The sequence below is a fragment of the Arachis hypogaea genome, chromosome 13 (genome assembly GCF_003086295.3).
Source record: "Arachis hypogaea cultivar Tifrunner chromosome 13, arahy.Tifrunner.gnm2.J5K5, whole genome shotgun sequence".
NCBI classification, from domain to species: Eukaryota; Viridiplantae; Streptophyta; class Magnoliopsida; order Fabales; family Fabaceae; genus Arachis; species Arachis hypogaea.
Genome location: NC_092048.1, coordinates 47,759,787 through 47,774,634, shown reverse-complemented (window position 1 = coordinate 47,774,634; position 14,848 = coordinate 47,759,787). Strand labels below are relative to the sequence as shown.

General features: G+C 39.9%; 1 non-coding gene across 1 annotated transcript; it reads right to left on the bottom strand.

Moving 5' to 3' along the window:
• Positions 1-10,392: 10,392 nt before the first annotated feature.
• Positions 10,393-10,500, bottom strand: LOC112739354 (small nucleolar RNA R71). The gene has a single exon (XR_003170291.1). It is a non-coding gene; the product is annotated as a small nucleolar RNA R71 (small nucleolar RNA).
• Between the last annotated feature and the right edge of the window lie 4,348 nt (positions 10,501-14,848).

Here is a 14,848-nt window from a genome sequence, read left to right as displayed (position 1 = left end):
CTGCAGATTATGCAGATCGCACATGTCACGCGATCGCGTCATCCATGCGGACGCGTCATTCGCGCTTTTCCTTGCCACGCGTTCGCGTCGTCCACGCTACCGCATCGCCTGAGCTTTTCCAATCCGCGCGGCCACGTGAGCCATGCGGTCGCGTCACTGCGATTTGCTCTCCTTCGCGCGGTCGCGTGAGCCATGCGACCGCGTCACTTCTCGCTGGTTATCTCCTCAAATTCTTGTGTTCCTTCCATTTTTGCTAGCTTCCTTTCCAATCTTCAACTCATTCATGCCCTATAAAGTCTGAAACATTCAACACATAGATCACGGCATCGCATGGAATAAAGGAGAATTAAAAATACATAATTAAAGTCTCTAGGAAGCGGTTTCCAAACATGTTATAAATTTAGGAAGGAATTATAATTTCATGCTAATTTAATGAATAAGTGGGTAATGATCATGATAAAACCACACAATTAAACACAATATAAACCATAAAATAGTGGTTTATCAACCTCCCCACACTTAAACATTAGCATATCCTCATGCTTAATTGAAGGAGATAAGGAAATAAGTATGAACATGTAGAAACTCATGAAATGCAATGCAAGCCTATAAATAAATGCAACTATATGATTCTTGCCCACTTGATCAAAAGTAAATAAGCTCTTCAAAACAATTACAAATCAAATTTCACTAATTCTATCATTATACAATAAAACAGATAAAGGTGCAAGAAGATAGCTCACGAAAGCAGGGAACATGAAAATTCAAGCATTGAACCCTCACTGATAATGTATGTATGCTCTAATCTCTAGTGTATAGGGTAATCACTCTATCCTTCTCTAATCATGCTTTCTAACTTTTGTTCTTCTCCTAACCAATCAACAACAGTTAATATACCAATGCAAACATCATGAGATCTTTTCAAGGTTGTAATGGGGCTAAGGTACAGGTAGGGGTATACATATGGTTAAGTGAGCTAATAAATTGAATCTTTAATTAACCCAAGCTTCAACCCAACCTATATATTTTTAATGTAATCTTAAAGTTCATACCTAGCTACCTAGAATTCCCTTTTTCTATTCATACTCATGTATCAACTTTATATTTGATTCTATCATATGTGCATTTGATCTTTGAATTCTGAATTTAACATTGGGGTAATTTTTGTCCCCTTTATTTATTTATATAAAAATATTTTTTTTGACATTAAAATAAATATAGCTTATCAATGCACATAGATTTTTAATTCTTATAGTTTCACATGAGTAGGTATCCAAATTCCCATTAAATTCTCATGACACATTCCCTTAACAACTTTTGTTCCCACAATTTCCCATACTTAACTAGCACACACAATTCTATCTTAAGTTAACCAAAGATTCAATTTGGGATATACAATTGTTTTTCAGCTTAAGGTTAGTAATGTGGTAAAATATAGAACAAATGGATTTAAAGGCTCAAAGTGGTTAACAAAGGTAATTGAAAAGGGTAGGCTTAATTTGGATAAGTGAGTTTAAACAAATAATGGCCTCAATCATGTGCAGGCATGCAAATATAATAAATATTGGACATATAAGATAAAACAAAATATAGATCACAATCATAAAGAAGTAAACACACAAGAATGAAATAATTATGGTTAAATAGTGTAACCATACATAAAGGCTCAAATCTTTCACAGGTTGTGTGTTCTTTAGCTCAAAAATCATGTTCCAAATACAACTCAAGCAAATTTATCATAAAAATTTTGAAAAATTAGTGAAATTTTTGTTCCAAAGATAGATTCTTAAAAGAAACTTATTGTCTTTTCAATCAAGTAGAACATGCATGCAACTATCCTAACTTATGCAATTTATTCTATTCTATAAAAGAAAGAAAATCTAACTAAAGTATCCTAATTATTGGTGCTAGGGAAAAGAAATTACCTCCGGAAGTTAGGTACTGACCGACCTCCCCACACTTAAGGCTTTGCACCGTCCTCGGTGCCATCCGTCAGGAACAGGGGTGGGCTGGTAGCAGTATTTCCACAATCGGGACCATCATGGCTCCCTGTGCTGGTAAAAGAAGTGGAGTCCGGGGTATCCGAGTCCCTGAAGTGTCCCTTAAGTAGCTCCTTGAGATGTTTGAATCGGCGCTCGTTACGGCGCTCTCTCAACTTAGCTTTGTGTTCTTGCCGATCCAACCTTTCGATTATCTGCTGGAGCAATTCATCAGTTGTAGGTGCTTGTGGTGTTGAAGAAGGATTATCTTCAACTGGAGCAGTAGGAAGACTTGTAGTGGCTGCTAAAAGTCTGAGGTATTTCCCGTTAGGGACATACTGATCATCCCGTGGAAGCACGGCTTTGGTGTCCCCAGCTCTGTAGGGGACTCCAGCTGCTGAGACATGATCTGAGACCAAGGCGGGGAAAGGTAAGTTACCCGCAATTTGTACGTGTCCCATAGCATTCCGGATATGTCTTGAGAGATTCAGAGGTTGGTCTGTAAGGATGCACCATAGTAGAACGGCCATGTCCGCAGTGAAGGAGGACTCATGAGTGCTCGGAAAGACGTAATGGGACATAATCTGTGCCCATACGCGAGCCTCCAAGGTAAGTGCTGAAGCCAAGATTCTCTTAGGGTGGGTACGGTGGTATCCGTAGATCCAACGGCTGCCAGGTAATGCGATAACTCCGAGAACGGAGTCCCAGTTAAATTGGTACCTCTGGCGCTTAAATGCGGCTTCTTGGAAGGCGTCCATTCCTTCTGGAATAGGGGGAAGACTCAGAGCTTGCTGAATGGCCTCTTCTGTGATGGGGACTTGCTTCTGCCAGACATAAACAGACTGCAGGGTTGGCATGTAGAAGTTAGAGTAGAACTCAACTACCCAAGAAAGATTGACCTACCTTGGCTGTCTCCGTAGGAAACCCCATTTTCTTCGTTCAATTTGTGGCTCAACAAAGGTAGCAATATTGGACGGGAGGATAAGAAGGTATTCATTGTTATAGTTTCTTTCTGCCAGGATAGGGAACATCTGCTCACAGTAGCGATTGGGAAATCGCGCAGTGTCCTTTGCTGGGAAGGCTTTCTCCTTTTCATCAACCTTTATTATCCTCTTAACTCTTTTTGTTGAGGGCTTGACTGCGGTTGAAGAGGGCTCTGCCACTAATGCTCTTTTAGTGCCTCTTCTTGCTGGGGGTTTAGGAGTCGCTTTCTCCTTTCCTTTCTTGGTGGCCATCCTGAAAAGAGAGGAGGAAGTAAATTAAATTCAAATAGATATATAGCAAGGAAGAGAACGGAAGAGTGGTGATGGATGCGCATTAGGATGTAGATGACATTAACACATGCTCTCGAGTACATGTGAAAAGCCAACAATGGAAAATAGCTAGTGCATAGAAAGACAAGTGACTGCAAGGTGTTTATTGGCATGCCGGCAAAGGGCATGAGTAGCATAGACCAAGCAATACTTTGTAACAAACCATCACGTTTGTATTGACAATTAAATTCAATTAATACAATAGTAAAGAAAAGTTGTGAAAAGCAAGCATTGAATAGTATAATAACATAGAGAAGTGCATAATGCCATTTGAGCTTTTTCACAAACACATAGCATGCATGATGAATAAGGTATAGAAAATATGAAGGTGAACATGCAAGTGATCCCTTAATGAGAATAAAAATAATTGTCGAACGATTTGCAACAATCCACAAGCATATAATGAGGGATAATAACTCAAAAAATTTCTAACACCATGTAAAAAGGAAAAGAAAAAAAGAAAGAAAATATGAATAATGAAAAGAAAAAGAAAAGAAAAGAAGATACATATAAAATAATAAGAATGATAGAAAAAGAAGGATGGAAGAAGAAAATAAAACCTTGTTAATGGAGGTGAGAGAGATAGAGAGTGAAAGGTGAGATAGAAGGGGGAAGGGGGAAGGGGGAAGGAGGAAATAAGGAAGGAAAAGAAAAATTAGGATTTGGAGGAGAGAAAGATAAGATATGTGGCAATTTTTGGTTGAGCTGTGCGACGCATGCGACGCGGCTGCGTGTGGCACGCGTTCGCGTGGATGTGCTTCAAGTATGGTGACGCGATCGCGTCGGTCACGCGGTTGCGTGACCCATATTATGCTTCTAGCGCGAGTGCAGCCTCGCACCAGCACAACTCTCTGTTCAAATTAATTTATTTGCCAAAATTGGGGTGGCGCGATCGCGTGGGTCACGCGATCGCGTGAGTGTGCGCCAGAAAATGGATGACGCGACCGCGTCGGCGGTCGCGTGATAAGGATTGTGCCTCCAGCACCAATCCAGCATCACTCTCGCACAATATTTCATTGTGCACCCTTTTTACGCCGATTTCAGGTCACGCGGCCGCATGGGTGACGCGGTCGCGTTGGAGGCCATTATTCCCATGCGACGCGAACACGTCAGTGACGCAGTCGCGTGGGTCGATTTGTGCCATTGGCACGCCTCCAGCCACACTCCAGCGTAACTTTCTGTTCATTTTTATTTTTCTTTACTCTCCTTGTGACGCGGACGCGTCGCTGATGCAATCGCGTCGCGTAGCAAAATTTTTTTTTTAAACATGTAAATGCAGATACACGAAAGTACTACGAAAGAAAAGAGTTATTGAATAGGAAAAACTAAAAATAAAGAAAAGAACGATCATACCATGGTGGGTTGTCTCCCACCTAGCACTTTGCTTTAACGTCCGTAAGTTGGACGCTCCACTAGCTCAATCTTCTGCTATGTGAGGATCTTCCAAGAGGAAGATCTCAAGCTCCTTGTTTCTCTGTACCTTCTCGCCATGGTATAGCTTCAGGCGTTGTCCATTAACCTTAATGAGTTCAGAGCCTGAGGGATGGCTTAGGTGATAAACTCCGTACAGTTCGGCCTTCTCTACTCTGTATGGACCTTCCCATCTTGATCTCAACTTGCCTGGCATGAGCCTTAGTCGAGATTTGTAAAGGAGGACTAAATCCCCAGGTTGGAACTCTTTCTTCTTGATGTTTTGATCATGTACAGCCTTCATCTTTTCCTTGTATATTCTGGAGTTTTCATAAGCTTCTAGGCGAAGGCTCTCCAGTTCCTGCAGTTGCAACTTCCTTTCAGCTCCGGCTTTCTCAATTCCCATGTTGCACTCCTTAACTGCCCAAAAGGCTCTGTGTTCTACTTCAACTGGGAGATGACAAGCTTTTCCATAAACCAAGCGGAAAGGACTCATCCCAATGGGTGTCTTGTATGCTGTTCTATATGCCCAGAGTGCATCTTGTAGCCTGGTGCTCCAGTCTTTTCTATGAAGCTTTACTATCTTTTGCAAGATACGCTTAATTTCTCTGTTTGACACCTCGGCTTGCCCATTGGTTTGGGGATGGTAAGCTGTTGCAACTTTATGAATTATCCCATGCTTCTTCATTAATCCTGTCAGTCTCCTGTTACAAAAATGGGTGCCTTGATCACTCATGATTGCTCGTGGTGATCCAAAGCGACATATAATATGGCTTCTCACAAAGGAAATAACAGTGTTAGCATCATCAGTGCGAGTAGGAATTGCTTCCACCCATTTGGAAACATAATCCACAGCTACAATATATAAAAATATCCATTAGAATTTGGAAATGGACCCATGAAATCAATGCCCCAAACATCAAAAATTTCACAGAAAAGCATAATTTGTTGAGGCATCTCATCCCTCCTGGATATATTACCAAATTTCTGGCATGGGAGACAAGATTTACAAAACTCAGCAGCGTCTCTAAAAAGGGTAGGCCACCAGAATCCACAGTCTAAGATCTTTCTAGCTATCCTTTGAGGACCAAAATGTCCTCCACTCTCAGATGAGTGACAGGCCTCTAAAATGGACTGGAATTCTGATTGAGGCACACAACGTCTAATTACTTGATCAGTGCCACATCTCCATAAATATGGGTCATCCCATATATAATATTTAGACTCGCTTTTCAGCTTGTCTCTTTGATGCTTAGAGAAATTTGGAGGAAATGTGCGGCTAACTAAATAATTAGCAACAGGTGCATACCAAGGGACTACCTCAGATACTGCTTGCAGGTTATCAAAAGGAAAATTATCATCTATAGGAGTAGAATCATCTTTAATATGCTCAAGGCGACTCAAGTGGTCTGCCACTAAATTCTGATTACCACTCCTATCCTTTATTTCTAAATCAAATTCTTGTAACAGTAGTATCCAACGTATAAGTGATGAGCGGATAATTTATACGCTTTTTGACATTGTTTTTAGTATGTTTTTAGTAGGATCTAGTTACTTTTAGGGATGTTTTTATTAGTTTTTATGTTAAATTCACATTTCTGGACTTTACTATGAGTTTGTGTATTTTTCTGTGATTTCAGGTATTTTCTGGCTGAAATTGAGGGACTTGAGCAGAAATCAGATTCAGAGGTTGAAAAAGGACTGCTGATGCTGTTGGATTCTGACCTCCCTGCACTCAAAGTGGATTTTCTGGAGCTACAGAACTCGAAATGGCGCGCTTCCAATTGCGTTGGAAAGTAGACATCCAGGGCTTTCCAGCAATATATAATAGTCCATACTTTGGCCAAGAATTGACGACGTAAACTGGCGTTCAACGCCAGCCTTCTGCCCAAATCTAGCGTCCAGCGCCAGAAAAGGATCCAAAACCAGAGTTGAACGCCCAAACTGGCACAAAAACTGGCGTTCAACTCCACAATTGGCCTCTGCACGTGCAACACTTAAGCTCAACCCAAACACACACCAAGTGGGCCCCGGAAGTGGATTTATACATCAAAATACTTACTCATGTAAACCCTAGTAGCTAGTTTATTATAAATAGGACCTCTTACCATTGTATTAGGCATCCTGGATTGTATTTTTTGATCCTGTGATCTCGTTTAGGGGGCTGGCCATCTTGGCCATGCCTGGACCTTCACTTATGTATTTTTCAACGGTAGAGTTTCTACACCCCATAGATTAAGGTGTGGAGCTCTGCTGTTCCTCAAAGATTAATGCAAGTACTACTGTTTTCTATTCAATTCATCTTATTTCGCTTCTAAGATATCCATTCGTATCCAAGAACGTGATGAAGGTGATGATTATGTGTGACGCTCATCACCATTCTCCCCTATGAACGCGTGCCTGACAAACACTTATGTTCTACATGAATTAAGCTAGAATGAGTATCTCTTAGATCTCCTAATCAGAATCTTCGTGGCGTAAGCTAGAATGATGGCGGCATTCAAGAGAATCCGGAAGGTCTAAACCTTGTCTGTGGTATTCTGAGTAGGATTCAATGATTGAATGACTGTGACGAGCTTCAAACTCACGAGTGCTGGGCGTTAGTGACAGACGCAAAAGGAGGGTGAATCCTATTCCAGCATGATCGAGAACCGACAGATGAATAGCCGTGCCGTGACAGGGTGCGTGAGCATATTATTCACTGAGAGGAGGGGATGTAGCCACTCAACGGTGATGCCCTTGCATACAGCCAGCCATGGAAAGGAGTAAGACTGATTGGATGAAGATAGCAGGAAAGCAGAGGTTCAGAGGAACGAAAAGCATCTCCATTCGCTTATCTGAAATTCTCACCAATGAATTACATAAGTATCTCTATCCCTATTCTATTATTTATTATTCGAAAACTCCATGATTATTTTATATCCGCCTGACTGAGATTTACAAGGTGACCATAGCTTGCTTCAGACCAACAATCTCCGTGGGATTCGACCCTTACTCACGTAAGGTATTACTTGGACGACCCAGTGCACTTGCTGGTTAGTTGTATCGAAGTTGTGACAATTATGAATTAAGATCAAAGCACCAAGTTTTTGGAGCCATTACCAGGGATTGTTTGAGCCTGGACATCACAATTTCGTGCACCAAGTTTTTGGCGCCGTTGCCGGGGATTGTTTGAGTCTTCGGCAAGCTTTTGGTTCGGTAACATCAGTGCCAGATTCCCTTTTGATCCGGCAACTGCACCAAGTTTTTGGTGCCGTTGCCGGGGATTGTTTGAGTTTGGACAACTGACGGCTCATCTTGTTGCTCAGATTAGGTAATTTTCTTTTTATTTTTTTTTTCTTTTCAAAAATTTTTTAAAAATATTTTCAAAATTCTCTCTTTTGTTTTCGAAAAAAAAAAATATTTTCAAAAATATTATTTTTATTCAAAATTTTTAAGAATGAATTCTAGTGTTTCATGAAGCATGTTGAAGCCTGGCTGGCTGTAAAGCCATGTCTAAATTCTTTTGGACTGAGGCTTCCAACTATCAGCTCTTACACGACTGTAGGATATGTCAGGCGTGTCATGTCTGAATTACATGCTGAAGCTTGGCTGGCCATTGGCCATGTCTAGTGTTTTGGACCGGAGCTTTCATTGAAAGCTTGGCTGGCTAGTGAGCCATGTCTAATTCCTGGACTGAAGCTTTAGACTAAGAATGCAAGATTCCTGGAATTCATATTAAAAATTTTGGAATCCTTAATTTTTCTTTTTCAATTAATTTTCGAAAAAAAATCCAAAAAAAAAAAAATTAGAAAATCATAAAAATCAAAAATATTTTTCTGTTTCTTGTTTGAGTCTTGAGTCATATCATAAGTTTGGTGTCACTTGCATATGCATCTTGCATTTTTTTCGAAAATATCATGCATTCATAGTGTTCTTCATGATCTTCAAGTTGTTCTTGGTAAGTCTTCTTGTTTGATCTTGATGATTTTTTGTTTTGTGTCTTTTCATGTTTATCATATGCATTCTTGAATTCTTAGTGCGTAAGCATTAAAGAATTCTAAGTTTGGTGTCTTGCATGTTTTCTTTGCATTAAAAATTTTTCAAAAATATGTTCTTGATGTTCATCTTGACATTCATAGTGTTCTTGGTGTTCATCTTGACATTCATAGCATTCTTGCATGCATTCATTGTTTTGATCTAAAAATTTCATGCATTGCATAATTTTCATGTTTTTCTCTCTCATAAAAAAAAATCAAAAAAAAAATATCTTTCCCTTTTTCTCTCATCAAATTCAAAAATTGAGTTGACTTTTTCAAAAATTTTTTAAAAAAAATCAAGTTGTTTCTCATGAGTCAAATCAAATTTTCAATTTGAAAATCTTATCTTTTTCAAAATCTTTTTCAAAAATCAAATCTTTTTCAAAATTATTAGTTATTTTCGAAAATTTCAAAAAATATTTTTCAAAATCTTTTTCTTATTTTTATACCAAATTTTCGAAAATAACATAATCAATTAATGTTTTGATTCAAAAATTTCAAGTTTGTTACTTGCTTGTTAAGAAAGATTCAAACTTTGAGTTCTAGAATCATATCTTGTGATTTCTTATGAATCAAGTCATTAATTGTGATTTTAAAAAAATCAAATCTTTTTCAAAAACTAATTTCAATCATATCTTTTCAAAAATATCTTCTTATCTTATCTTTTTCAAAAAAATCTTTTCAAAATATCTTTTCTAACTTCCTAACTTCCTATCTTTTCAAAATTTGTTTCAACTAACTAACTAACTTTTTGTTTGTTTCTTAACTTTTTCAAAACCACCTAACTAACTCTCTCTCTCTCATTTTCGAAAATATCTCTCCCCTTTTTCAAAATTTCTTTTTAATTTATTAATTATTTTAATTTTTAAAAAAAAAATTTCGAAAAAAATACTAACCTTTTTCAAAAACTATTTTCAAAAATCACTAACTCTTTTTCAAAAATTGTTTTCGAAAATTCACTTCCCCTTCTCATCTTCTTCTATTTGTTTATTGATATACTAACATCTTTCCTTCAACTCTCCAAAAATCCGAACCCCTTCTCTCTCTGAGTTCAGATTTTCTTCCCTTCTTTTCTTCTACTAACACAAGGATCCCTATACTGTGGTATAAAGGATCCATATTATTATTACTATTTTTTCTGTGCCATCTTCTTTGTCATATGAGCAGGAGCAAGGATAAGAATATTCTTGTTGAAGCAGATCCAGAACCTGAAAGGACTCTGAATTACAACTAACCAGTAAGCACCTGTTAGGAATTTTCAAACAAGAAGAGGAGATGGCAGCCGAAAATAATAATAATGCAAGGAGGATGCTTGGTGACTTTACTGCACCTAATTCCAATTTACATGGAAGAAGCATCTCCATTCCTGCCATTGGAGCAAACAACTTTGAGCTGAAACCTCAACTAGTTTCTCTGATGCAGCAGAACTGCAAGTTTCATGGACTTCCATCTGAAGATCCTTTTCAGTTCTTAACTGAATTCTTGCAGATATGTGATACTGTTAAGACTAATGGAGTAGATCCTGAAGTCTACAGGCTCATGCTTTTCCCTTTTGCTGTAAGAGACAGAGCTAGATTATGGTTGGATTCTCAACCCAAAGACAGCCTGAACTCTTGGGATAAGCTGGTCACGGCTTTCTTAGCCAAGTACTTTCCTCCTCAAAAGCTGAGCAAGCTTAGAGCGGATGTTCAAACCTTCAGACAGAAAGAAGGTGAATCCCTCTATGAAGCTTGGGAAAGATACAAACAGTTGACCAAAAAGTGTCCTTCTGACATGCTTTCAGAATGGACCATCCTGGATATATTCTATGATGGTTTATCTGAGTTATCAAAGATGTCATTGGATACTTCTGCAGGTGGATCCATTCACCTAAAGAAAACGCCTGCAGAAGCTCAAGAACTCATTGACATGGTTGCTAATAACCAGTTCATGTACACTTCTGAAAGGAATCCTGTGAATAATGGGACGCCTATGAAGAAGGGAGTTCTTGAAGTTGATACTCTGAATGCCATATTGGCTCGGAATAAAATATTGACTCAGCAAGTCAATATGATCTCTCAGAGTCTGCATGGAATGCAAGCTGCATCCAACAGTACTCAAGAGGCATCTTCTGAAGAAGAAGCTTATGATCCTGAGAACCCTGCAATAGCAGAGGTAAATTACTTAGGTGAACCTTATGGAAACACCTATAACTCAACATGGAGAAATCATCCAAATTTCTCATGGAAGGATCAAAAGCCCCAACAAGGCTTTAATAATGGTGGAAGAAACAGGTTTAGCAACAGCAAGCCTTTTCCATCATCAACTCAGCAACAGACAGAGAACTCTGAACAAAATGCTTCTAATTTAGCAAATCTAGTCTCTGATCTATCTAAGGCCACTGTAAGTTTCATGAATGAAACAAGGTCTTCCATTAGAAATCTGGAAGCACAAGTGGGCCAGTTGAGTAAAAGGATCACTGATATCCCTCCTAGTACTCTCCCAAGCAATACAGAAGAGAACCCAAAAGGAGAGTGCAAGGCCATTGACATAAGCGCCATGGCCGAACCTGCAAAGGAAGGAGAGGACGCAAATCCCAAGGAGGAAGACCTCCTGGGACGTCTAGTGGTCAATAAGGAGCTTCCCTCTGAGGAACCAAAGGACTCTGGGGTCCATCTAGAGACCATAGAGATCCCATTGAACCTCCTTATGCCCTTCATGAGCTCTGATGAGTATTCCTCTTTTGAAGAGAATGAGGATGTTACTGAAGAGCAAACTGCCAAGTTTCTTGGTGCAATCATGAAGCTAAATGCCAAATTATTTGGCATTGATACTTGGGAAGTTGAACCTCCCTTGTTCATCAATGAACTAAGTGATCTGGATCAACTGATATTACCTCAGAAGAGACAGGATCCTAGAAAGTTCATAATACCATGTACCATAGGCACCAGGATCTTTAAGGCTCTGTGTGACCTTGGTTCAGGAATAAACCTCATGCCCCTCTCTGTAATAGAGAAACTGGGAATCTATGGGGTGCAAGCTGCTAAAATCTCATTAGAGATGGCAGACAGCTCAAGAACACAGGCTTATGGACAAGTAGAGGACGTGTTAGTAAAGGTTGAAGGCCTTTACATCCCTGCTGATTTCATAGTCCTGGATACTGGAAAGGAAGAGGATGAATCCATCATCCTAGGAAGACCTTTCCTGGCCACAGCAAGAGCTGTGATTGATGTTGACAGAGGTGAAGTAGTCCTCCAATGGAATGAGGACTCCCTTGTGTTTAAAACTCAAGGATCTCCCTCTGCAACCATGGAGAGGAAGCAGAAAAAGCTTCTCTCAAAGCAGAGTCAACCAGAGCCCCCACAGTCAAACTCTAAGTTTGGTGTTGGGAGGCCACAACCAAACTCTAAGTTTGGTGTTGAACTCCCATATCCAAACTCTAAGTTTGGTGTTGGAGAGTCTCAACAAAGCTCTGCACATCTTTGAGGCTCCATGAGAGCCCACTGTCAAGCTATTGACATTAAAGAAGCGCTTGTTGGGAGGCAACCCAATGTTTATCTAACTCTATTATTATTATTTTTCATGTTTTCTTAGGTTCATGATCATGTGGAGTCACAAAATAAATATAAAAATTGAAAACGGAATAAAAAACAGCAGAAGAAAAATCACACCCTGGAGGAGCATCTGTCTGGCGTTCAGCGCCAGAACAGAGCATGGTTCTGGCGCTGAACGCCCAAAATGGGCAGCTTCTGGGCGCTGAACGCCAGAACAGGCATGGTTCTGGCGTTCAACGCCAGAAATGGCACACAGATGGGCGTTGAACGCCCAAAATGGCCACCAACCTGGCGCTGAACATCCAGAGTTGGGTACAAAGGCATTTTTACATGCCTAATGGGTGCAGGGACGTAAATCCTTGAACACCTCAGGATCTGTGGACCCCACAGGATCCACTCAGGATCTGTGGACCCCACAGGATCCCCACCTACCTCCACTCACTTCTTCTCACCACTCTCTTTCACACAACCCCATAAACACTCTTACCCAAAAACCCTTCACCAATCACCTCAAACTCTCTTCCCCATCACCTCTTCACCACTCACATCCACCCACTCTTCCCAATAAACCTACCTCATAAACTCCACCTACCTTCAAAATTCAAAACCAATTTCCCACCCAAACCCACCCATATGGCCGAACCAATACCCCCCTCCCTTCCCTATATAAAGCCCTCCATTCTTCATCAAATTCACACAACACCCCCCTCTACACCCTTCTTGGCCGAAACACATCTCCCTCTCCCTCTCCATATTTCTTCTTCTTCTTCTTCTATTCTTTTGTTTATTGCTCGAGGGCGAGCAATATTCTAAGTTTGGTGTGGTAAAAGCATAGCTTTTTTGTTTTTCCATTACCATTGATGGCACCTAAGACCGGAGAATCCTCTAGAAGAGGGAAAGGGAAGATAAAAGCTTCCACATCCGAGTCATGGGAGATGGAAAGGTTCATCTCCAAAGCCCATCAAGACCACTTCTATGATGTTGTGGCCAAGAAGAAGGTGATCCCTGAGGTCCCTTTTAAACTCAAAAGAAATGAGTATCCGGAGATCCGACATGAAATTCAAAGAAGAGGTTGGGAAGTTCTAACAAATCCCATCCAACAAGTCGGCATCTTAATGGTTCAAGAGTTCTATGCCAATGCATGGATCACCAAGAACCATGATCAAAGTAAGAACCCGGATCCAAAGAACTATGTTACAATGGTTCGGGGGAAATACTTAGATTTTAGTCCGGAAAATGTGAGGTTGGCGTTCAACTTGCCATACATGGAAGAGAACGCACGCCCCTACACAAGGAGAGTCAACTTTGATCAAAGGTTGGACCAAGTCCTTATGGACATATGTGTAGAAGGAGCTCAATGGAAGATTGACTCCAAAGGCAAGCCGGTTCAACTAAGAAGATTGGACCTCAAGCCTATTGCTAGAGGATGGTTGGAGTTTATTCAATGCTCAATCATTCCCACTAGCAACCGGTCTGAAGTTACTATAGACCGGGCCATCATGATCCATAGCATCATGATTGGAGAAGAGGTGGAAGTTCATGAGATTATACATCAAGAACTCTACAAGGTGGCTGACAAGTCCTCCACCATGGCAAGCTTAGCCTTTCCTCACCTCATTTGCCACCTATGCAATTCAGCTGGGATTGACATAGAGGGAGATATCCTCATTAAAGAGGAAAAGCCCATCACTAAGAAAAAGATGGAGCAAGCAAGAGAGCCCAGTCATGGAGCTCAAGAGGCGCAAGAAGCTCATCTCCATGAGATTCCGTAAATGCCTCAAATGCACTTTCCTCCACAAAACTATTGGGAGCACATCAACACCTCCCTAGAAGAATTGAGTTCCAATATGGGACAACTAAGGGTGGAACATCAAGAGCACTCCATCATGCTTCATGAAATAAGAGAAGATCAAAAAGCAATGAGGGAGGAGCAACAAAGACAAGGAAGAGACATAGAAGAGCTCAAGGACATCATTGGTTCCTCAAGAAGGAAACGCCACCATCACTAAGGTGGATTCATTCCTTGTTCTTCTTTCTTCTGTTTTTCATTTTCTATGTTATGTGCTTATCTATGTTTGTGTCTTCATTACATGATCATTAGTAGTTAGTAACTTTGTCTTAAAGATATAAATATCCTATGAATCCATCACCTCTCTTAAATGAAAAATGTTTTAATTCAAAAGAACAAGAAGTACATGAGTTTTGAATTTATCCTTGAACTTAGTTTAATTATATTGATGTGGTGACAATGCTTCTTGCTTTCTGAATGTATGCTTGAACAGTGCATATGTCTTTTGAAGTTGTTGTTTAAGAATGTTAAATATGTTGGCTCTTGAAAGATGATGACTAGGAGACATGTTATTTGATAATCTGAAAAATCATAAAAATGATTCTTGAAGCAAGAAAAAGCAGCAAAGAACAAAGCTTGCAGAAAAAAAAATAAATAAAATAAAATATAGGCGAAAAAAAAATTTAGAAAGAAAAAGAAAAGCAAGCAGAAAAAGCCAATAACCTTAAAACCAAAAGGCAAGGGCAAATAAAAGGATCCAAGGCTTTGAGCATCAGTGGATAGGAGGCCTAAAGGAATAAAATCC